Source organism: Erpetoichthys calabaricus, chromosome 3 (genome assembly GCF_900747795.2).
Source record: "Erpetoichthys calabaricus chromosome 3, fErpCal1.3, whole genome shotgun sequence".
Taxonomy (NCBI): domain Eukaryota; kingdom Metazoa; phylum Chordata; class Cladistia; order Polypteriformes; family Polypteridae; genus Erpetoichthys; species Erpetoichthys calabaricus.
In genome coordinates, this window is record NC_041396.2 from 279,404,473 (window position 1) to 279,429,601 (window position 25,129).

At 38.1% G+C, this 25,129-nt stretch overlaps 1 protein-coding gene across 5 annotated transcripts in view; it reads left to right on the forward strand.

Annotated features, from left to right (window-relative positions):
* The first annotated feature begins 4,580 nt into the window (after positions 1–4,580).
* The window catches only part of LOC114649020 (sentrin-specific protease 3-like), a 65,857-nt gene continuing 45,308 nt past the window's right edge, over positions 4,581–25,129 (forward strand). For 2 of the 5 annotated variants that reach the window (XM_028798428.2, XM_051925233.1), the window contains exon 1: positions 4,581–4,731. The gene's annotated coding sequence lies outside the window, so the exon portion shown is untranslated. Of the gene's footprint in view, positions 4,772–25,129 lie in introns of all 5 variants that reach the window. The other 3 variants (XM_028798427.2, XM_051925234.1, XM_051925235.1) reach the window with 2 other exon arrangements.

Consider the following 25,129-nt stretch of genomic DNA (forward strand, 5'->3'; position numbering starts at 1 on the left):
AGATTGGTTCAGTTCTTGGGCTGGATGGATTAAAACTATTTTCATAACTGTCCTTATTTCTCTGGCAGTTTTCATGCTCTTGGGTTGCCATCTTATCCCATGCATCCGAGCCCTTCTACAAAGGTTTATTAACGCCTCCATTACTAGGGCTTATCTCCTCAGCGCTGACCCTGACTCCCAGTACACACCTTTTCTTCCATCCCCGACCCCTTTCCCGAACTCTTTCCCAACTATGATGATGCAGAAGTCTGATTATTTAATGTGCACATTTTATGTGCAAAGGGGGAACTGAGGAAGAAAAAACATTATTAACTGCAATGATTATAAGTATTTAACTCACAAATACCAAGGACTGTATTTTGTATTAATCATGCTGCAGAGAGCTATATGATTTATTATTTCTATATGATTTGTTCTTAATTTAGGTAGAAAAAGAATTAAGCTTGTGCACAGAATTATTACACAAACTTGCATTTTTTATGAGAAAATGCTGACCTCTTGATACTAACAGAACACCCTGTGATATTATAAATCAATGTGATAGTTTCTGAATTCTTGCTTAAAACTATAAGAAACATGTCACTTATGAATTAATAAATAAGGATTTATTAATCTAACCAAACAAAATCTAATGAAGATATTAAAGCTATAAGAATGTAATTTCTTTATAACTAATGTACTGAAATGTAAGAAACTGCTTTAAACTGGTCTTGTGTGTGTGAGCTGATAAGGGCGTATTTCTTAGGAATGTGAGCTCCCTGATAACTCTTTATTTTGGTAAGAAACTCTGTGCACTCCTGAATGTAATAAATCAGGATGTAACCGTAACTTACAGCAATCTATGTATGACCTCAAAATGAACTGCCATGTTTTTCTCTCTTTGGTTAATGAATAAGCTACAGTAGGTAATAAAAAGAGAGGATTTCTTCTTTTAGGCAGACTGTCTGTTCTGACTAGTCAGTGGCACTGAGCTGGGTGGGGGGCTGCAGTCTCTTTGACTCGCCAAGAATAAAGAAATTGCTTTTTACTTTAAATTGGTGTTTGTCTTCCGTTGTTTTCGACTTCAGCGTCCACAAAGTTCAAAGCCAACCTTTGCCTGGGCACTTTGTGAATAGTGCCAGAACGTGAAATTGTCCAAAGCTTATAACTGGAAGGATTTGAAGCTAGAGTCTAGAGGCAGAGAAAGAGCACCAGAGAGAGATGACAGGGAACATTTATATTGCTTAAGAGGTGGCAGAGCCAGTGCTCCTGATAGACAGGGGCATAAACTAATGTAGAAAGGCCCAGAATCAGGAATAGAAAACCGCCCAGTCTTGGCCATTATTCCAGGTGTTTTTAAGTCATTTAGGACAGGGAAATGGCCATACATGACTTGACACTGGTAATGTATATGCCGTCACTGGTAACAAAAATTGCCATAGTGGAGCAATAGAGTAGATATTGGCAGGAGCAATGAGGTGTGAGAGTGTTTGGGATGATCAAAGTAGGCTACAGTCTAGGGCCCTATCATATATGTAAAAGAAACCAGTCTTGCAATATAGAGACTCTAAAGTCTCAGCAGCTGGCATTGAAATTGATACGGGCAGGAGATGGAGTGCCTCTAGGAAGTTGGAGACGGCAGAAGTGAAGCTAAGGCACAAAGCAATGGTGGAGGCAGTGACAATGAGTAGATCAGGTTTCCAATGCCTAAGTATACCAAGGCCAAGGGTGATGAAAGGCATCTGCTGGTCCAGGGAGAGGTGAGAGCAGCAATGGATGAAGTAAGAACAAGCAGGATGGCAGGTATGAGGCAGCAGGGACCATGGATGAGATAGGAAACTGAGATTTAATGAAGGCTCACTTGGACAGACATCTGTCAGACAAAATTCCTTCTCCAATGGCTTATATGACACCTTACCTAGCCCAGAAAACCTCCATTTATGGGGCAAGTCTCATACCTTCCTTCTCTCTGCTCTGGGAGAGGGACACATGAACATACGAGGTGAGACACAAAAATAATCGGACTGGGCTTGGGGCTTTCTTGGAAAACCGTCTGGAGGTCAGCCGGACATGAATCATACAACTATATCCCCTTCTACATGCCCTTTCAAACTGCCAACCGGGTAGGTATATCCTGTGAATAGCCCAGTCACTATTTGCACAACAATCGCTACACGAGTTGCCACGATAATGTTGGGTGAAAAAATATCAAACAGTGAATCAACATTAAATTTGTCACGAATTTTCTTTTTCCGTAAAGCAGTTTTTGACTAACAAAAACATTCCTGTCCTTGATCATCCTTGCTATTCACCCGATTTATCTGCCTGTGATTTTTACTTGTTCCCGAAAATCAAAAGTGACCTGAAGGGAACACATTTTTCTTCAATGGATGAAGTAAAGACAAAAATGGCAAGCCTGTTGAAGATCCTCAAGCAAGAAGACTTCCAGCACTATTTCAATCAGTGGATGATATGTGTGGAGCGGTGTAGAGATCGGGAGGGGGAGTATATAAAAGGTGACAATGTTTAGAATTCTGTAATTCATCAATAAATATTTTTTTTACCAATCTGGTTATTTTTGTGTCTCACCTCGTATACTGAGCTGCTGCCCAAAGGCCCTTAGGGATAGTCGCTACTGCTGGTGTCATGATCAGGTGCTGAAGGCAGTTTTAGAGAGAGACTTCTCAGTCATGATGAACAGCAGCCCCTCCCCCCCCGCGCCAAATAGAAGCAGTTAACATTCATCAATTCAGGTGAGCAGCCCAAACAACAACCCAGAGCTTCGGTGGGTCTACTACTCGTGATCCCCGTGATCATCAGAGGTGACTGTGTGCAGATGGTGCAGACCTATAAATACCTGGGAGTGCAGCTGGATGATAAATTAGACTGGACTGCCAATACTGATGCTATGTGTAAGAAAGGACAGAGCCGGTTATACTTCCTTAGAAGACTGGCGTCCTTCAACATCTGCAATAAGATGCTGCAGATGTTCAATCAGACGGTTGTGGCGAGCACCCTCTTCTACACGGTGGTGTGCTGGGGAAGCAGCATTAAGAAGAAAGACGCCTCACGCCTGGACAAACTGGTGAGGAAGGCAGGCTCTATTGTTGGCATGGAGCTGGACAGTTTGACATCTGTGGCAGAGCAACGGTCGCTCAGCAGGCTCCTATCAATTATGGAAAATCCACTGCATCCACTAAACAGTGTCATCTCCAGACAGAAGAGCAGCTTCAGCGACAGACTGCTGTCACTGTCCTGCTTCACTGACAGACTGAGAAGATCGTTCCTCCCCCAAACTATGCGACTCTTCAATTCCACCCGGGGGGGTAAACATTAACATTATACAAAGTTATTGTCTGTTTTTTACCCGCATTATTATCAATATTTAATTTAATATTGTTTTTTGTATCAGTAAGGTGCTGCTGGAGTATGTGAATTTCCCCTTGGGATTAATAAAGTATCTATCTATCTGTCTATCTACTCTCCACCGCACAGGATTGGCAGCTAAGGGTAGATCTAGGCAAGCAGCTCTGATAGCATTGACAGTGCTCTGAGAAGAACGCATAAAAGCGGCATTTGAGAGGAAACTTGCCAATGATTCTGGGAAATATCAACGAAGACGCAACCAAGCATGTCCTTTACCCTGAAATAGACATTCTATATTACCTCATAGCACTACAGGGTCTTGGTCCTGGACCCTCCTAGAAAATTAGTAAGGGGCTTTTAAGGTTTTGTATATCCTTGTAGCTACAGCACAACTTTAGGGGTTTGTGCTGGTCTGAGGGCCAGACTCCCTATACAGACAAAAGAGAACTCGTAGGACTGTAAAGTCTCTTGGCTATCTTAAGGACTTTGTTCAGTTTTAAAATGAATGTTGCTATTGAGGGTTTTCATTTTAATTTCAATTTTTATCATTTGGGAAATTCTGAAAAAAAATTAATGCTACCAAATAGACAATTTTACCACTGTTTTATTCAATTTATAAAAAGTGATTAAATTGTTGTTAAACATGAACATTTATTCTTGAACGTGTTATTAAGCATATAGATGACTATATCAGTTTTTTTTTTTTGTTTTTTTCCCCATAATGGGTGGTGGTGACTGTAGCACGGTATACAGTATACCCACCTTGTATGCAATTCTCTATATACACCGGGATGGGGCGCTGTGGAACACAGTTGCCCTTTCCCAGATGAATAATTGTGAAACACTGATACGACTATATTCTAAACTGCGCAGGTAGAATTAATGGTTATGCACTCATCAGACGCTTGCCGATAAGAGCTGCCAGTTTCCAAGGTTAACAAATAGGAACTCACGTGGACAAAAGTCCAAACAATAAAACCACTCTAAAAAGAGCGCGGCCGTCTGTCGAAAAAGTTAACGCCCTCAGTTACATACCTACGTTTAGAGGTGATGGTTTCGTGTTCTCGTGTTACCTGTCTACAATCTCAACCCTTTCTCCATGTGGGTGTTTCGGTTGCTTAGTTCTTTCACTTTGCTTTTAGGCGCTTTTACTAATCGCGCCTCGCCCGCTTCAACCCGATTGGCAGAGTCCGCGACCGGAAGTGGTGACCACGCACCGAGGCTTACAAGACTGCGCGTGCGTTTGAGCGCTTGCTCTCGTGACGCGATAAGGACGCGGCGGAAGCGGCCTGCTCCGCAGTCAAGAGGCGCCGGGGGCTTCAATGAATGAGAAGGGAATTAAAGGTTCTTTTGAGAAGAAATTCGACGGCATCGTTGAAGAAAACGGTATATCATAGTGTGCTTGATTTTCGTTTTCATTCTAGAGGTAGGGTGAGCTTCAGCGACTTGGTGCGTGGAGTCCGAGTTGGTGACGGTAGTGGGGGGAGGGACCCTAATGGGCCGCAAGACGAGAAACAATGCATTCGAGCCGTGCTCTTCCCTGCACGTTTATACCTGAAATTCGCCCCATAACAAGAGCAGTACGTCCACATTTTAGCCTGGCTGTTCAGCTTTGAACCTCAAGCGTTCTTTAAAGAACGCTTCACCACGCAGTGTTTAGCTTTGAATTTATTCGAACCACCTATTGAGTTAAGTACACCGAATAACGGTTTCTTTATGTAAATGGAAGCTGGCCAAGGTATATAAGACAGAGTCGCATGCATGAAAAAAAATAAAGTCTAGCAATATACATTCGCTAAGTATATCTTATTATTGTTGGCAAAGGGCTGCGTGTTTATGTTATCTTTGCGTGCATTCATTATTGGACGTGTTCTTTTTTTAAAAAATTCTTGCTCAAGGGGGTGCAAGGGGCTATACACAGAATAGATTTCCACGTTAAAGCTTTTCAGCAAACACCGTGTAACTTCGGATGAAATGCAGTTTAATATACATGCCTTGTATCATGAGGAAAGACCACGTGCATAACATGCCTGACGATGTCCTGCATGCGCACACTTGCAATAAGACTGAAGAACAAAAGGGCATTAGTGACACAGAAAGCATTAAGAGAGTGCATGAGAAACAAATTGCACTTCCCCATACCTGTCCCCAGTGTTAAGCCGTTAGTTAGCTAGTTTGTTTATCGGCAACATACAGGAGCACATAAGTACATACTGTGCATGTCATGCAATAAAGTACAAATTGACATATTTATACACAAAATATAGAGTAGTTGCATATTTCAACAAAATTGAATTTTGCCTATTTAAAAGTTTTGTCATTGTTAAACTATTTCTGCTATTTGTTTTTAATGTTGGCAACAGGTATTGTCACTCTGAAGGTAAAATTTGGAAGCAATTGTTTAAAGTGTGTTTGGTACTTTACAATCTTAACTGCTTTTCGTTTTGCTCTTTGCTATACAATTGTTGCTATTGTTCTCAGAGCAGACCCATTTTGGGTTATTTTCCTAGGTTTATTATTACTAGTCATAGACTGTCCCTCAGGCCAGGAAAAAACCCGTACACTCTTAATTTGATATGTGTAAATGTTAATTTTCATTGTTATTCATAAATAGATAACAGTGTTGGCATTTTTTGTAGGTATATTACATGTTTTCATTAAAGTTCAAACTATTATCAAATATGGTTCCCTGGTACTTGAAACTAATAACTCACACAACTTGCTATGCATTGAGGACTTGGTTGTACTGGTTCAGCATTCTTTCTAAAATCAATGAGCAACTCTTGTCTTTTTTGCATTCAGTTGGAGGCTGCTTTTGTCACCATCTCGGCATCCTCTTGACCTCTTCTTCAAAATGTGATACATTGTTAGAGGTGTCAATCAAAGCTGTGTAATCTGCTGACTTCACGTTTAAACTACTACTGTCAGACCCTTTAAAGCTATTAGTATAGATAAATACATGTCCAGTGATTCCCAGATTCAGACCTTGCATCTACACAAATTTGCTGCAATTGGTTCTAAACTGTTTATTAATCTTGAGAACATCTTTTTACTTTTCCTAAGGTTAGTTGTCTTGTTTCTTCTCATCAACTGTATGTTTAGAAAGATTGGAATCATTGTAAATTTGTCACTGTCAAGCTTTTTAGCTTACAGGAAAGACTGGACTAGTTAATTTGCTTTTATTTTATATTCTTTGTTAGTGCTGTAGAGACTGTTTGCTTTACACTAATGGTAATGTAACACTCTCGAAGACATCTAATATAGTTTAGTGGTTGGAGGTTGGATGGAGAGAAATGGTCTGTGCTTCTACCTCTGGAGGTATGCAGCCAGAATTTTTTTTTCCACCTCTGCAAACCCCCAAAACCTCCCATTATCTTTTTTTTTTTTTAAACTTCCTCCCTAGCTGTCTGAACATAGCCTTGGACTGATTAATAGAGACTTCAAACAAATCTGTAATTAAAAGCTTTTTTATTTTTTGTATATCTCTGTTATGTAAATGTCTATTGATAAATTCACATGTTGTAGTTTTAGGTTTGCCATTTATTAATTCCCTTTCTTACCTATTTTTTTTTCCTTTTCTTGAAAGTTTTGCTCAGATATCTTTTAAAGCACTTTGAAATTCTGGTATAGAAAAAAAAGTTATTTTGGCAGCATCCCGTACAAGGCAAAAATGATCCCTCAAGGATGCCAGTCCATTGTAGACAAATAAACTTTCATACTGCAAGCACTATTGACAATGAGTCTGTTGACATGAGTTGCATATTCATTTTGATTCCTTCAGTGAATTATTCTGTTTGGCACATTTTATCCACTTTATGTTGTTCATTTTGTAAAATAAGTAGAATGTGTATAGGAAAACAAGGTAGTTAGTACCATCTTCTTGGTGTAAAACATGTAAGTCTGGTGTATTTCAATAATTTGGTTAGTGCCAGCCAGTGAATGTACATTTATTTGCTTAACAGATGCTTTTATCCAAAGTGACTTACAAAAGTAGGTCAGCATAAATTAACATCAGTTGAGGAGGTGTTTAGAATCAAGTGTTACAGAACAAGGTTACAGAATTGATTTCTACAGGTATAAAGCTCAAAACAAAATATAAGCTAGTTACAGTTACCAGATTACAAAACCGAACAGCTAGCAATTATCTATTTTTTGTATTTTATGTAAAGATTATCTGAGGTAATGTGGACCAACACTACTTGAATAGCTGAAAACTCTGATAAAATGGATGGCCACTGTAGTGGCAGTGCTGCACAGAAAAGGTAGCAGCTGATACATACAGAAATCAGTTGATATCAAGGTGGTTGGAGACGGGCTCTGCGTGTCTGATCAATGAAGGTCTGTAGTTCATTCATGCCGCAAAGCATTCACCTAAACCAGAGAAACGCGGGTTCACAGCTCACATCTAGCAGTTCATCGCAGCACAAAGCTTTGAGTCAAGATGCTTTGTTGTGCGACCACAGCAGTTCAGTTTGCAATATATGGTAGGATTTGTACTGTGAATGGGTGGAGTGTAGTGGTTACACTGCAGATAGAAGAAGGTGGAGGCCAGTAAAGAGATTGATCAGATGACGCCACCAGGGAAGTGCACCACTTATTGTGGTCAGTGGTAGAACTCTTCATTAAGCTCATGCCACAAAGCTCTTGGCTCTGAGCCCCCTACGTTTCACCACAGCACTTTCAAATGTATAAATACAAAAGTCCTAAGTGAACGAAACTGTAGAACATGTGTACACGGTTAGTGCTGTTGGCACACTCATGATAGTGGATGGGTGAGTGAGTCACGGCCACAGGTTAAAAGTGTAGTATTTACACACTCTGTACAGTATTCATGGCAAAGCTTTTATTATTTCACAATTTTATTTGACTTGCCATCTGTGTTTGTGTGGGTCATATTTTGCAGTCAGTTTTTTTTTTTTTATACCCAGTTTTACTCAACCAATATCCTTCAAACTTGGCATGCATGCTGATCTCTGGTGACAATTCTGTATTTCATCAGTTTTGACCCAGGATCTGTAGTTAATTACGTCAAATTTAAATTTCTCATTTCCTTATACTTTTAGCAATTGCACACAAATATATTTGAAAAATTAGCGGTGTTGGTCACGTGGTTAGTTTGTTGGACTTTCGCCCAAATGATCGAAGGTTCAAGACCAATGTAGACAAATTAATGAAAAAAAATAATTTTGAATAATGTTGAAGTTTTGTCAAATGACTTCAGTATAATGGTTAAGCAGCATTGGTCAAGTGGTTAGCGTGTTGGATGTTCAATCCAATGTACACAAACTTTTTTTTTTTTTTTTTTTAATTTTACCAATTTTTCATCATTAGTACTACTAGTACCTAGTACTACTATCATTTACATACAAATTTGGTGAAATACTGTATTCAGTGAAATGGTGATACAGTAATCCCTCGCTATATCGCACTTCGCCTTTCGCGGCTTCACTCCATCGCGGATTTTTCCCTGCTTCGCGGGTTTCTGCGGACAATGGGTCTTTTAATTTCTGGTACATGCTTCCTCAGTTGGTTTGCCCAGTTGATTTCATACAAGGGACGCTATTGGCAGATGGCTGAGAAGCTACCCAACTTACTTTCTCTCTCTCTCTCTCTTGCGCTGACGTAGGGGGGTGTGAGCAGGGGGGCTGTTCGCACACCTAGACGATACGGACGCTCGTCTAAAAATGCTGAAAGATTATCTTCACGTTGTGATCTTTTGTGCAGCTGCTTCTTGATACGACATGCTGCACGGAGCTTCGCATATTTAAAAGCTCGAAGGGCACGTATTGATTTTTGATTGAAAAACAAACTGTCTCACTTTGTCTGCTCCTGACGGAGGGGGTGTGAGCTGCCGCCTTCAACAGCTTTGTGCCGGTGCTTCACATACTTAAAAGAAAAACAGTCCTATTGATCTGTTTGCTTTTCTCTCTATCTCTGTGACAGTCAGTGCTCCGGACAAGCACTCCTTTGAAGAGGAAGATATGTTTGCATTCTTTTAATTGTGAGATGGAACTGTCATCTCTGTCTTGTCATGGAGCACAGTTTAAACTTTTGAAAAAGAGACAAATGTTTGTTTGCAGTGTTTGAATAACGTTCCTGTCTCTCTACAACCTCCTGTGTTTCTGCGCAAATCTGTGACCCAAGCATGACAATATAAAAATAACCATATAAACATATGGTTTCTACTTCGCGGATTTTATTTCGCGGGTGGCTCTGGAACGCAACCCCCGCGATGGAGGAGGGATTACTGTATTAAGCTTTTCTAACAATGATTGAAAGTTCAATTCTCAAAATGGAAGACACCATATTGCTTTTGAAAATTTAGGGCTTTGTAGCTATGGACTTTCTAGTTAAATGCAGCCAGTGATTGGTTCATAATTTTAATTCTGTTGACCAGATTGCATTTTGTCGCCATTAGTTCTTCACATTCAAGTAATGATGGACTGTAGTCTCATTGAACATTAAGAATTTAAAGCTTTGTATGTCTTGCATTTTTATAGATTAAAAAGTAAATGATATTCATTATATGTAGTTTTTTTTGGTGTCCGTCTACTGTATTCCTGCAGACAACTCTGAATGGTGTGGCTGGCATACTCAATTATTTAACAGTTGCATCTTTGCCTGTTTGTCACATTCCAAAAGTATGAAGAAAAAACAATGTTCTTTAAGACAAGAAATAAAGGCGTTCATTCTCAGCCTGACCTCTAATTGTAAATAACCCACCCACTTTGAAAGCGGCACATGAACATTTTTTCCCATCATTTCAAAATAAAATAAAAGTACATTTTACCTCAAATAATTTGAGTAACATATTTTACAACACTGTTCTGGACAAAGGAAAGAGAGGGCTTTATAAAGTATGAATTGTGCCTTTTATGATAGGACTAGAGATACTGTTAAGAATTGTTTTGTACAAGCAGCAATGGGAACAGAGTAATAGTAATGACTTTGATATGTATTAAGATTAAAATGTGTCTAAGGATCAGTATCTTTATTATTTTTTTTATTAATATATAAACTAAAAGCTATGAATGCCCATTTGTTACAGTAATTGTGACATTTGACGCAGCACTGGAGTGATGTTTCTATTGGAGTTTATAGAGGACTAACTGGCTCTTTTTATATTTTAAAAAAAAAAAATCTGGGCACTTGTAAGCTTTTTACCACTTAGAGGTTGGTGTTCTTAGTATGGTTACCTCTTTTTGTAAGTCTTCCTGTTGGTATAGCAAGTCAAATGGTCTGCAAATGTGGTCATGTTGATTTTACTTTTAGTTGACCTGGCTCTTCTGTGGTCTTTGTCGTCTTGCCTATTATGTTTGCAAATTTCGCCCTGAGGGCAATTTTAAGTTCTAGCTATCCATTCTTCCACCCCTTTCATTTATTTGTAACTCTGCTTCAAATTTGGATTTTAGTTTGTTCACTCAAGAATTTGTTTTTTAGTATACCATATGTTGTATGTTCATAGGAGAAGGGGAATGCAGTATTATAATATTTATTATTACTACTTAATTTTATTAAAATGGCTTTATGGCTGAACTGTCTTTTACTTGAACTAATTACAAACAAAAATGATTAGAGGCTGCACATTTACATGGCATGCACAATGAATTGAACATTTTAAGCATTGTACGGAAAACAGATTAATAAAAAATAATAGAATAATATGGTGAACAATGTACAGCATGCAGCGTAGAAAGCATCTACAGTTGTTGGTATTGGTGTGGAAGAGAATGAAGCAGAATTCCATAGTACAGGTCATCACCAATACTGGTTCTGAGTAAAGATAATATAAAGTTCATTCATTCAAAGCTAAAAATGACTAAAAAGCTTAACTGTGCATTGGCATCAAAGCCTGTAATTAGTACTGCCTCATTATATAGTGGGTTTGAATAAATGTCTACCAACAAAAATCAAAAGTTGTAATTTATTTTTACTCATTCAAAAGCACCGTCCTGTTACGTTTTTATCCTATTCTGGAAAACACTCTTTAAATTGGCTATAGGAAAAAAAAAAATCACACTTCATTTTGTTCATTGTGGCTTGGTTCTCTGTTAATTTTTTTTTTTCCTATTTTTATTTCATTTGGGTTTTTTTTTTATTATTATAAACTTTAGTGCTTAATGCTGATAGTTGATTGGTATTGTGAATTTGATGATATTGTATGAAGTGATATTTGATATTCAATGTTTTCCTACAAGGATGCAAATAAATGTTGGAACTGGGAAGATTTAACCTTGGTTAATTATCATTCTTGTCTTCAGGAATACCAGTAATTAATCAAGTAATTTGATAAGTCTCCTCCTTTACCTTTCATTTGTCTTCTGTATGAGGTTGGTTTCCAGCATTTAAATGTATTCCAAACATAACGCAGAGGCTGGCTGTTTATTTGCTATGATGAGTTCTAATTTTATCTTGGTAAAGAGAGTTTTACAATACCAATCCTTTAAAGGTGATGTCCAATGTCGTGTAGATTTGTTGCTGCTCAGGGATCAAGTGGAGGATTCTTCTTGCGTTGGGAGTATACTCTTTTCCTAGATGCATTTTCCTTTGTTTATGATGTTCTGTGATGCTCTTTGCTGTGTCTTCTGTAACTTGGTGGGGGGGAAAGCATTACTTTTTGGCACACAAGAGTTTACTTACAGAAGTTCCCATCTTGAAGCAATGCCTTTTCAGCCCACAGTTTGGCCTGGCAGAGAAATTTTTCATTTTCTGATCCACAAAGAGAAAGAGATTGTTATTTATCAGCTCCCCAAAAAGAAAATGGGTCATCAGCTTTTAGTTTCAGAAGGTCATTTTGCAGAGTTCCACCTCTCAGAGAATCCCCATAGAGTTCAGTGAGAATGTCCAGGGAATATCCCAGATGGAATGAGTATAACTAGTTTTAAGAGAATGCATAGCTTCTCCTGATTGGATTAACACTAGAATTACCAGAGTCTACGAAAAAACTTGTAGATCCAGCCCACCGTAAAACCATTCTCAGCTCTCTTTTGTCTTCTAAATGTGCCGATTAACACGAGCAGCTAGCAGCCGGCTATTCTATCCCCCACCGTCGCAGAACGTTTTCCCAGCTCATGCCTTGTTTGATTATCTGGGAGAGACTGCACTGCTGGAGTTTTAGACTGGAAATAATAGGTCGCTATTTGGAACACACGCAGTTCATGTGTGTTCCGTTTCTACAGTAATCTGTGTAAACACATTTTTAAAACAAACGTTTTTCATATTTTACTAGTAAATGACAAAATATAGGCATAAACTATATAATGTATGAAGCCTGAAGTCCAAAGATCAAGTAAACACTTTCACAAAAGGTTCAAGGATGAAACAACATCTTCCGTGGTGTAGTGGTAAGATTTGCTGACTTGTAATCAAGCGTCCCCGGTTCGATCCCCACTCACTCCTATATTAGCCGTTTTCAGTAGTGAGCTCCTCTTTTTGTTAATATGATACAGCTCACACATACATTTGGTTTGCGTCTGTAACACACGGTGTGCATTTATAGGACTTGTAAAAGTTACGGTTTTTTTTTTTTTTTTACTTCTCTCTAAATCACGATCACGATACATACTACAGCCTTCCCCCCCCCCCCCCCCACCCAGGGATCTGATGCTAGTTATTTTTTATTTGAAACGGAATAACTGGAGATGTGAGTGGTGTTTTGAAACAATGGAACTGGACATTCTCTTATCTGGAGGATATAAAAGCTGACACACAAACGCTGGCGAATCTGCCTTCTTCATATCTCACCGTCACTTGATTTTTTTTTATTCAGTTTTATTGAGTGTTCCTGCTCATGCTGAATTAGTGTGCACTTTATGGTGTATGATGTCAAAAAAAAAAAAAAAAAACACAGACGTAGGTATATATGATATTTGGAATTATTCGTTTTATGACCTGTATAGTACATTTCGGAAAACTTTGTGACACGGATGCAACATTATTCATTCATTATTCAGTGCTGCAGGATCAACGCACATGTTGATCTTTTTTTCTTTCAGTAATAGCGGCAACATAAATCCACACCCGATCTGACGCTGTTCATTTTCATATAACATTGCATTAGTGCGATGATGTTTTCACGTATATTGTCTCTTTCTTTCAGGTGTGTAATAGGAACCACAGCATAGAGAGAAGCGTGTACATTGTAACAGGTACACACGTTGTAAATGTAGGAAAGACTATCCTTGCGTGTGTGTGTGAACTGTTAACATTTGAATCTGATGATTGCATATAGCGCTGAAGTTACTGCTCTGTACTTTTCTGTCCCCTGCATGTCCTGGAGTACAAAAGAAACAGCATACAGCAACGTGGGGACTGGCAAGATCGGGAAAAAAACACGCAGTCACTGATTACAAACCGCAAGATGTTATGCGAATGAATATGAATAATATGAACAATGTTGCATCCGTGCCACAAAGTTTTCCGAAATGTAATATACAGGTCATAAAACGAATAATTCCAAATATCATATATACCTACGTCTGTTTTTTTTTTTGGTTTTTTTGACATCATACACCATAAAGTGCACACTAATTCAGCATGAGCAGGAACACTCAATAAAACTGAATAAAAAGTGACGGCGAGATACGAAGAAGGCAGATTCCCCCGCGTTTGTGTGTCAGCTTTTATATCCTCCAGATAAGAGAATGTCCAGTTCCATTGTTTCAAAACACCACTCACATCTCCAGTTATTCCTTTTCAAATAAAAAATAACAGCGTCAGATCCCTGGGTGGGGGGGTGGTCGGTAGTATGTATCGTGGTCGTGATTTAGAGAGAATAAAAGTAAAAAAAAAAAAAAAACTAACTTTTACAAGTCCCATAAATGCAGACGCAAACCAAATGTATGTGTGTACTGTATAATATTAACAAAAAGAGGAGCTCACTACTGAAAACGGCTAATATAGGAGTGAGTGGGGATCGAACCGGGGACGCTTGATTACAAGTCAGCAAATCTTACCGCTACGCCACGGAAGATATTGTTTCATCTTTGAACCTTTTGTGAAAGTGTTTACTTGATCTTTGGACTTCAGGCTTCATACATTATATAGTTTCTGCCTACATTTTGTCATTTACTAGTAAAATATGAAAAATGTTTGTTTTAAAAATGTGTTTACACAGATTACTGTAGAAACGGAACATACATGAACTGCGTGTGTTCCAAATAGCGACCTATTATTTCCAGTCTAAAACTCCAGCAGTGCAGTCGCTCCCAGATAATCAAACAAGGCATGAACTGGGAAAACTTAGTGAACGTTCTGCGACGGTGGGGGATGGAATAGCCGGCTGCTAGCTGCTCGTGTTAATCGGCACATTTAGAAGACAAAAGAGAGCTGAGAGCGGTTTTAAGGTGGGCCGGATCTACGAGTTTTTTCGTAGACTCTGGTAATTCTAGTGTTAGTCACTTCCTGTTACAAAATCATTGTGTGCCCAGTTCTCCTGTCAATCAGAGTTGTCATTCCTTGAATTATAACTCTTTGTTCTTGCTTGAGCTCATTTTGCACCTTCTGGCCCAAGAAGTCTACAACGGGTCCTCAGGAGAGATGATGGTGCAACTCTGATTTACACCTTTGTTATCCGAGTAAGTCCAGGCAGATTGTGGTATAAGCTGGAGTTCAGTCACTTAGTTTGGAACAAAAGTTGGAGAAGGTACAGCTGGAAAGCCTGTATCCTTGTTGAAAGTGCTTTCTTAGCAGACCTGGTCTACCACTAAAGCCTAACAAAACAGTCAATGCCCACTTTGTCCTACAATATGCAGGTATAACAGTGTTGTCTAAACAAACTGTTAATCGTTTACACATCACTTTTCTTTTGTTGGGAAAATCATTCAACTTACTTTATGAACTAGGACATTTGTCAACTACTTAAAAAAAGTTGAATAGACGTAAAAGAATTGATAAATATTGATTTAATCTAACATCTGTCAGCAGTCATGTGGTTAAAAGAGATTATAATGGGGTCAAACTGGCAAACGGTCATACTCAAACTGCCATCCATATTTCAGAAATGGATCATACCAATGTGTGAGTGATATGATGCATTTTAGTTTCAGTCCTGGATAATTTGATGGTTCAGTCTTGCTCAAGATATCAGGAATTTCCTTGTACAAGTTACCCATCTTTTTGTTTTCTTAGGCATAACTTTTGTAACCAATGTCAAATTTGATGAAAATGCACCAGCATTTATTAACATCATTTTACTAACGGGAAAATTAAAAGAAAGCAAAAATGTTAACATGTAATCTTTCTTTAAGCAAAACAAAATATTTACTGTTTTGAAAACCAATGATGTCTTGAAACGTTAGTTGTAGAAATAAGGAAGAAAGTTTGAGTCCAATTGTTGACATTCATTGTTCCCTGATTAACACTGGCCCGATTTCCATCTGAAAGAGTATCTGTAACATAATATTGATATCTTATATAGTGCCTTTCCCATGCTCATAGTGCTTCACAAATATTCAAAGGAATCCATATTACTAACCGAGAATGCTAAACCGGATGATGGACGCAGGCACATCCGGCCATGGGCCGTAGCTGCAAAAAGACGTACTGCGCAGGCGCAAAAAGAGTCCGCGAGAGTCTGCTGAGGAGCCGAGAAAGGCGGACAAAAGAGGGCGAGAGAGGCGGATGAGGGGCCGCGAGAGGCGCAGGCGCAAAAAGAGTCCGCGAGAGTCAGAGAAAGGCGGAGAAAAGAGGGCGACAAAGGCGGATAAGGGGCCGCGAGTGGCGGACAAGACCACAGAAAAAAGGAGTGAGCACATACAAAAAGGAGAAATGAGGCGCAAAGTCAAACGCAGGAAAAGCACGAAACACATTGCACACGAAACTAGACCCGAAAAAAAAAAAAAAGAGGCTCGCGCACAACAGCAAGGCACCCCCCCCCCCCCCTACAGGCACCGGACGGGACACACACCAAGAGGGGGATTCAACAAGCCCATGGAACACAAAAAAAAGAACACAAAACCACCCCACAGACCCTACAAGCGAGGGACGGGACACACACAAAGAGGGGGATTCAACAAGACACAGGAACACAAAAAGAAAGAAGACGCTCGCGCAACAACAATCCCCCCCCCCACCCACATCCATAAGAAGTCACACCCAAAGCCACATATTCTAAAGTGAACGTCAGCACCTTCACACTAGACAGCATAGGTGTCAGCATTGGTGGATCTCCTTACAATAAAGCACTATTAACCGTTCAACTGCAGAAAAGGAAACATATTAACAGTGACTGCGACCCTCCTTATTACTTATCCATATTTCGCATGCTGAGAAAGAAACAAGTCATGAATACACGGTCACGGGTACATAACGAAAAGGAAAGGATAACAGGAACAAACACACGAACACGAAAGAAACAACAAAATAGACGGCTATGCAGCATAGGTGGATCTCATTACAATAAGGCACTATTAACCGTTCAACCGCAGAAAAGTCTCCATATTAACAGTGAGTGCAATACTCCTTATTACTTATCCATATTTCTAAAAGAAAAAATGTCTCGACTCCAAAAACGCAAAGCTCAACTAAAGCTTCTAACTAACGATGTACCTAAAAGTAAAAACTTTATGAACTGCGTTAGATCCTACAATAGTTCATTTGCTTTTAGTAAATATCAGGCCACCAAAAGGCAATGGCCCATACTGCTTTCCCATATGTGCACAAATACTGCATCGCATTGGAACAGTGCACCCTGAAACAAATCAACAACGCAAATATGCACAAATCTACATCCTAGATCCACATGACGCAAACTATCAATCAAAGTGCTGCATCGCAACAGGCACGGATTCAAAACGAAACACCTCCCGTCTCAGACATACGTTAACGGCAAGGAAGGCTACAACGGGCGTCTCACACAGCACAGGCAAATCGATTACAGCTCCAAAACATCCATCCATCCATTTTCCAACCCGCTGAATCCGAACACAGGGTCACGGGAGCTCCAAAACAACACGTCCCAAATACTACATATGCAACAACGCGCCTCTCAAACGGCACAAGCAAAACATACACCGGGAAAATTCATTCGGATTAATGAATGTCATTTGCAATCATTGTCATTCAGTTCACTTCCCTGAAGAAACAACTGGCAATACAAGTAATACATTTAGACGTTGTTGTCAAAAGGGTCAAATTAGACTGCCTTCTTTACATTCATATACTGAATATCTACAGAAGATTCTAACTGACGATGTACCTGAAAGTGAAATCTTTATCAACTGCATTAGATCCTACAAATCGGTATCCACTATGAACATTAACGGTGGCACTGCACGTGACATCCGTCTTCAAAAAATGTTGTTTATTGATGAATGTACAATGGCATGAAGTCACTTACTCAACACCATTCATAAACTTCTACAAACGTTTATGAATAATAATATTCGATTTGGAGGAAAGGTACTTTTATTAGGAGGAGATTTTAAACAGTGATTAGCTATTCTTCCAGATGCCATGCACTCAGCTATTGTTCAGTGCACCTTAAAATACGCAGACAATTGGCATTGCTTTCAAAAGATACAGTTAGTAAAAAAGATACGATGTCCAGAACCAGATCATAACAATTGCTTATTACAACTGAGAGATGGTACACTCACCAATACAGATGGACTTCAGCCACATATTATTACAATTCCTCAAGCCTTTATCTGCGACGACTTAGTTACAGAGAGATTTGGAACAGCAATCTCATTAGACCAAATGCCCCTTTTAACACAACGCACTATATTAGGTCCAAAAAATATTAATGTGGAAAACATAAATACCCAAGTCATTCCATTACTTCCTGGAGAGACACAACTCTTTCTAAGCTCTGACAAAGTTGACTCTGATCACGATAATTACCATCTTCATTGACCTTACAAGTTCTGACCTGGAATTACCTTTTACACTTAAACGGCGTGTACAAAGAAATTTTCCAATAAACCTTTACACTGTGCCACACACTTTATTGTTTGCTTTCTATTTGCATCATCTACACCGTCACACTATTCTATATCTCATTCATACATCACGCTCTTTGTCATTCCCAACACCAGGGGTTGGCGAGCGAAGCGAGCAGGGGGCGGAGCCCCCTAGTACAGTGGGAATAAAAGGAACGATGACATTAAAATATAGGATACAAACACCTGTTAAATATTAAATAACAAATGGACAAATCCATAAAAGTCAAAGTTCTGAATTAGTTTAAGAAACAATAAGCACAAAAAAAGAGTAAAGCCATGAACAATTTGTGTACACTAACAAGAGGTAAACAGTGGAAGGACATTGACAATTCAATCAAAATTATTTTAATGTACAGATTAGGGTTGTCACAATACCAAAATTTCAAACATCGATATGTTACAAAGAAAAGTATTGAAATTCAGTACCAAATACATTATATAATGTAACTCAGACTTATTAAAAACAGTGTGCAGTTCTGTATGTGCTGAAATCTTAGATGAAATTGCATATAAATTTTAGGCATTAAATGCAAATGCTTCAAGTAGTGTAATCTTTTGTAAAAGGTAAGATTAAAGTTCTGTAAAGAAGTTTATATCCTGCAATTGCTGTGCAGAGCTGTGTTTTTTGTGATGCCATTTAAAGGAAAATGTACCACGCTGCTGCATTAATGCAGACCCCATCCGTGAAGCCGCTATCACAGCCATTCATATCCAATCAACTGTTGCCTTAATCACCATCCCACAGTTCAGCTTGTATTGTATATAAGTACATTGAGGAGTAGTGCCAGTGTTCATACAATTGAGTGCCGAAAAGTTCTAGCACCTTAATGCCGTAAATATGATGAAATACCATTTTAAAATTTGAATGTGATGAAAGAAAATAACAGGCTATGGTGGCGCAATCCTTGTTGAAGGCTTGAATATTGAGGGAGTGAAGGAGCCCTAGTATTAAAGGGTGTTGCCCCTGAATGAACAATGAAAAAAAAAAAGTGGCCTGCTGGTTGTTTTTTTTTTTTCCTGGCCCCATTCTTAATACATGAAGTGTTAACCTATTTTTTTTAAAGTTAGTTTTTTATCTGTAGAAAAGAAACAAACATCACACCACTAGTTCAAATGTTTACAAGCTTTGTTTACTAATGTTTCTGATATTTAGAGGTTAGATGCCTAGCTACCAAAGTATTTCCAGACACCACTCTGGCTGCACTCTTCGTCATGTAAGTGTGCTGGAGAAGGCTGTGATGCTGCTGAAGTTGTCCCCTTACTGACCCTTGTGAGTGCAAATGGGGCTGCAGCTATAGCCATGCCCGCTGGTCGCTTACGAGGTTCAGTTGTCAAAAGCAAAAGTGATCTGGAAGTGCATTCGTAATGATTGCTATGAAAAATTAGTACTGAAACAGTTTATCTCCAAGTTAAATTGTAACATTTTTTTAATTTGATATTTTTGACAACCATAGTTCAGAAGTTTTAATGTTTAGAAATGTTTTCTGAGATGGATGATGGAAATGTTAATTGTCGTTAGTAGTTTACTAATACATGTCTATTTATACAGCACATTTAAAAAACCGGTAATACTGTAGACAAAGTGCTTTACAATAACATATGATAAACATAAATAGAATAAAATACAATAAAACACAATACAAACCAGTAGTACACTGAAATAAAACAAGAGGAAGGGAACCATCAGTATCCCTGAAGGTCACAGAAAGCTAGAGAATAGAAATGTGATTTAAGTTGAGTTTTAAACAGTTCAATTGATGGTGACTTCTTAATGTAATTAGGTAAAGCATTCCATAGATGAGGTGCAGCTGCTGCAAAATTCCTGTTCCCTTTTGTTGTCCCTCATACTAAGTGTAAAACTACACACAACTTGACCAGCAGATCTGAGCTCTTTGGATGGCTGGTATATAACAAACAATTCAGAAAAAATTGCTGATCCCAGAATTCAATGAGTTGTTGTAATCAAGCTGAGAAAAAAATAAAAGCATGAGTAATTTTTCAAGGTTGCTTGGAGGTAATAATGGTTTTTAACCTTGGCTAAAAGATGAAGGTGGTAAAAGCAACTCTTGACCACATAATATCTGTTTCTCAAAAAAGAGAGGTTACTGTCAGAAATAACCCCAAGATTCTAAGCATGAGGTTTGCAAAAGTCCACAAAGAGCCAAGGAGTTCAAAACTATTTTGAGCTTTGGCAGGAGGACCAGCTATCAGCTGAACATGTTTGAAAATCTTCTCCAGAGCTGTATTCTGAAAACGCCAGCTCAGTGTTGCAGTGTAGATGGGTGAAAACACAGATTCTAATTGCACTTTGATTTGTTGGTGTTTATTATGTAGACTTTCCCCAATTTCATCCTTATTACAACATTTCATTCCCTGATCTGTCAACCTTAATCGAAGAAAAACACATTCTATCACAGCAGACACAGAAGAGTTGCTTACCATAACAGTTGTTTACCTCTAAGGATCTAAACTGTATTTCCTACAGTTTGAATGCTTCGTGCATTTACAAAATGCCAACAAATACAGGTCACTACTGTTACTCGATAAATCCTTTCGCCCACAGCTGCACTGCCCTTTCATAGTCCGTGTATGTGAACAATTACATCCTATGTATTTTCAGTCATTTTAGTGTGGACAGGGATACTTATAATATGAAAATGCTAGTGTAGATAGATTTTGTTTTTAAATGAAAATGTCATAATGTTGAGCATAGCTTTAGTCTACTCCAGTCAGCTGATGTGATTATTAGGAGTATGTGATATGTATCATCTATGATATCTTAATAATTTCAGCTTGCACATCGTTAAAACAATTGAGTATGTCGCTTACTTTGCAAAAAGCAATAGCAAACATGCCCTGAGAGTCCACACAGTCACTGTCTCTTGTAACCTAACAGGATAAAAGTACTGCAAATGAGCAAAGTGCATAGGCATGCACAGTCAGAGCACCACAAGTTAAGCTGGCATAGTTGACAAAAAAATTAGTGAGCAAACAACTCCAGAGGATAAAACTGCTTCATAATCTTAGTAGTTGCACTTTAACGTGGAAGTGGTTTGGCTTTAAAAAAGACTAATGTTGCTCAAAAGACATAAATCTGCAAACTGTCAGAAACCGGTTGCCATTAAAGATGACTAGACAACTAACTTGATCACCATCTGCAAACTAACCATCGCACAGAATATAATAATACATTTTGTTTATATATGATAAATATGAAAAGCTTCAGGAGTGGACAGAGTCACCCAAGGTACAAGCACAAAAACACACTTGGCAAACTTTAGTGGAATCATTCTGCAAAAAAGTGCCATACTACAAGAAAAGCAACAGATGGCATGATTTAACAAATGCTGTCACCAATTGCATCTCAAAAGATATTGTGCCAATTCAGGCAGTTGCGAGGGATGGTTTCAAGCAACTTTTCAATACTTTAGACCCAAGAAACATTTATTACTAAAATATGAAAAACGTTTGTTTTAACAATTTATTTTTTGGTTAAGTTAAATGCACTTTTTTTGTTTAAAGACTACATACACTTTAGTTTATATTGTGTAATGTATTTTTTTTATTGTGATGGACACACTAATATAAAAACATCTGATTATTTTCAAATTCATGTGTTTCACTGGTTATTTTAATTTGGTTATTATTAATTTTAATAACCATGTTAATACAGAGACATCAGGGTGACATTCACAGGTGGACAGACGTGAGCAGATGAGGGAAGACATGCACCGGAGCCCAGAACAGGATGTACAACCACAGGTCGCAGACTTCAAAATAGTCAGGCATGAAATAATTGTGACTAATCGAAAAAAAAATTGATTAGTTGACAACCAAAATGATCATTAGTTGCAGCCCTAGTTGGGGACCATTGATTCCAAAGTACTTGTTTTAAAATATTGAAAGAAAAAACTTGCACTGAAATCCCATCTCCTGTCCCCTCTCCATCCTACCCCTATTCGGGCTACTTGCCTCTACAGCTCTTTCTTTCCCTCCCACCACAGATTTTTCTCAAAAGCTGAGTTTATTAGAAAGCTGAGTTTATTAGAAAGAATTTGTTCATAGCTGCTGTACATCCCTTTTTTCACTCAATGACATTTTAGTTTAACATTGACCGAATGCCACACAGTGGTTTCTGATATTCCTTATTGGCAGCCTTTCACTGAAGGATGATCTACGTTAGGAAGGATAAGAGACCCGTTTTCTGAAAGAATGATCCTTTTTATGGAGGGAAATACTGGAGTTGTGCGTTTTTTGTGGATGGTGATCTGTGACCAGGGATGCTGAATGATCAGAATATTCTACACACACACAAGTTTTTGATTTAAGCATGGAATCTCATGTGTTAGCATGAGAAAGGGCTAATAAATACCCAGGGCATTTACTATTGTTTACTTGGAAGGCATGAGATTATAAGAGACAGAGGTTTATTGAACAAGAAAAGGCCACTCATGTGTTGAATGCAGAAAAAAAGCACAGGTATCCTGTTCCAACATGTCAAGAGGTTGAGGTGCTGGAGGCAGTAAGTAAAGCACTTAGCCCCCTTCTGGACTTCACAGATGCTCTTTCAGGTGAGCAACTTTCAACCGTTTATTTAAAACCTGTTTTGACCTTATTCAACACTGAAGTCCTGGCGGTGACACAGACCTACCCAAAAAGATCAAACAAACCAATCTAATGTATCTGAACACCAAAAACACAGAAGACTGTGTGGAAGAGCTTTAGAGTCTGGCATCCGTAGTTAACCCACTAATCGAAAACCTCTACAATGATGACATTACAACAGTAGCTATGACAGAACTCATTACTATGGTGACCGAGTAAGACAGTCCTACCCCAGGCCCCTCAACTGATTCAGCTCACCCTATGGCTGCAGAAGTTGTAGCAGGTAATGGCACAAGGGATGGAGCAAAAAAGAGAGGGGCGGTGGAGTCTTTTGGCAGCTGTTTAAAAATCACAGTAATTCAGAGGAAACTCTGTGCTCACTACCATTGAAAAAGAGATCAAGATGTAGTTGATAATACCTGAGGTGGGCAGTGATCTAAATCCATTTGATTGGTGGAAAATACAAGGAGTAAATTTTCCCCAAATTGAGGAAACTTGCAAAAAAGTACGTGTGCATCCCTGCCTCAAGCAGCCCTTGTTGAGGGGGTTTTCAGCACCAGTAGAAATGTTATGTGTATGTAATCGTGCTGCTTTGAAGCCAGATGCTGTGGACAGACTGGTGCTTCTGTTACACAACTTGAAGTTTCTTCAGTAGAATTTTACAATGGTTTTATTTTTTGTGATATCTTTTCTGCAATATTGGACAGGGCTCAAAGTTGGTATTTTGTTTAAAATGTTCAAGTTTTTTGGTTTTTTTTGGTATCTTTGTGTAATATATAACAGAACTTGTTTACAAATGCTATGTTTTTTTCGTGTGCAGTGTGTGGCAGAACTTTGGACTTTTATACTATAGTACAATATGTTAAGTTTTTGTTCTTGCTTGTATGCTACACAGTTCACCTTACAGCAGAGCAGTTTGTTTATTCAGACTGAAATTTATGTTCATGCACTCTAGTTCAATTATAATTGAACTATATAAATGATTATTTTATTCTCTTTGGATTCATATCTGTTTACATTAAGGGTGTCTGTTTAAAATGTTCTCATTATAATAGTTTTATTGGACTTAATGCAATTTTTTGTGTAAATCCTGTAGGCCACTTTGAAATGGTTTACTCATACTTGCACTCTCAGTAATACTTTGACTGCTGATCTTAATGTTTTTGTTTTTTTACTTCAGTTTTAAGTAAATAAGACCTTTTTCCTTAACTGTTTCCATTAATCTACAGTTAATGGCCTCTTAACAACAATTATGATATTTTGCATCCTTTAAAAACATGTTAGTTTTACTGATCTAGCTTTATCATCAAAGACCCAGAAAATATTGCATTTTTTGCCATGATCACACACCCCTAAGTGTTAATCTTTGCATCTTGCAGACTGCAGATGTTGCTTCATTCACTTTGCATTCTGTGGTCAAGTATTTCAGGCATAGAACCACCCCATTTGATATTCCTTTAACCAGAAACCTTCAGAGTATTAATATTTATTCTTTTCATTTTGTGTAATGTTATACCAAATACATTGCCTTGTTTGGAGGTTATAATAAACTGTTTTGTTCCTATTACCCTAGAATTTTTCCCATTTAGTCAGTGTCCATGTATCAGTTTTTCAACAAGCTGTTGTTGGATTTGATTTACATTGTTTTTCAGAGCATTGTCTTTCATTTTACCTTTAACATATGTTTAAGCCCTAGAATTTTTTTTATCATTTATTATTTTTCCCAATATTTTATAATTTCTTTGTTGTTTACTTCTCTGACTTGTGCCCTTCTAACCAGAATATTTTACAAAGGATGTCTGATACTATATTCATAGAAACTTGGATCACCCATTTTGTTGGAACTGCAAAAAATTTGAATCCATTTTTGATATATTCAGTGCATTATAAATATAAAATTTGTTTTATGTAAAATTGTATCTATATTATATATTTTTCTTGTTATGAAAAGGTAATAACATATTACAATCTACCATTGAATTGAATCTCATTACCCACAATTTTAAAATAGAAAAAACATATATTTTTGTATCAGCTTTGGTTCCCTGACCATTCATTTCATCTCCTGTCATAAACTTTGCTCTTTTTCTTTAAGGATAATAGAGATAAACTTTGTTTCAGTAAAAGTGTGGAACATGTGTTGGTCAGCTTTAGTTTATTTAATATTCCAGTTAAGCTACGCGGTAAAAACAATCTTTCTTGCAGTCTTTAGTACTTGAATGATTTTTAACATG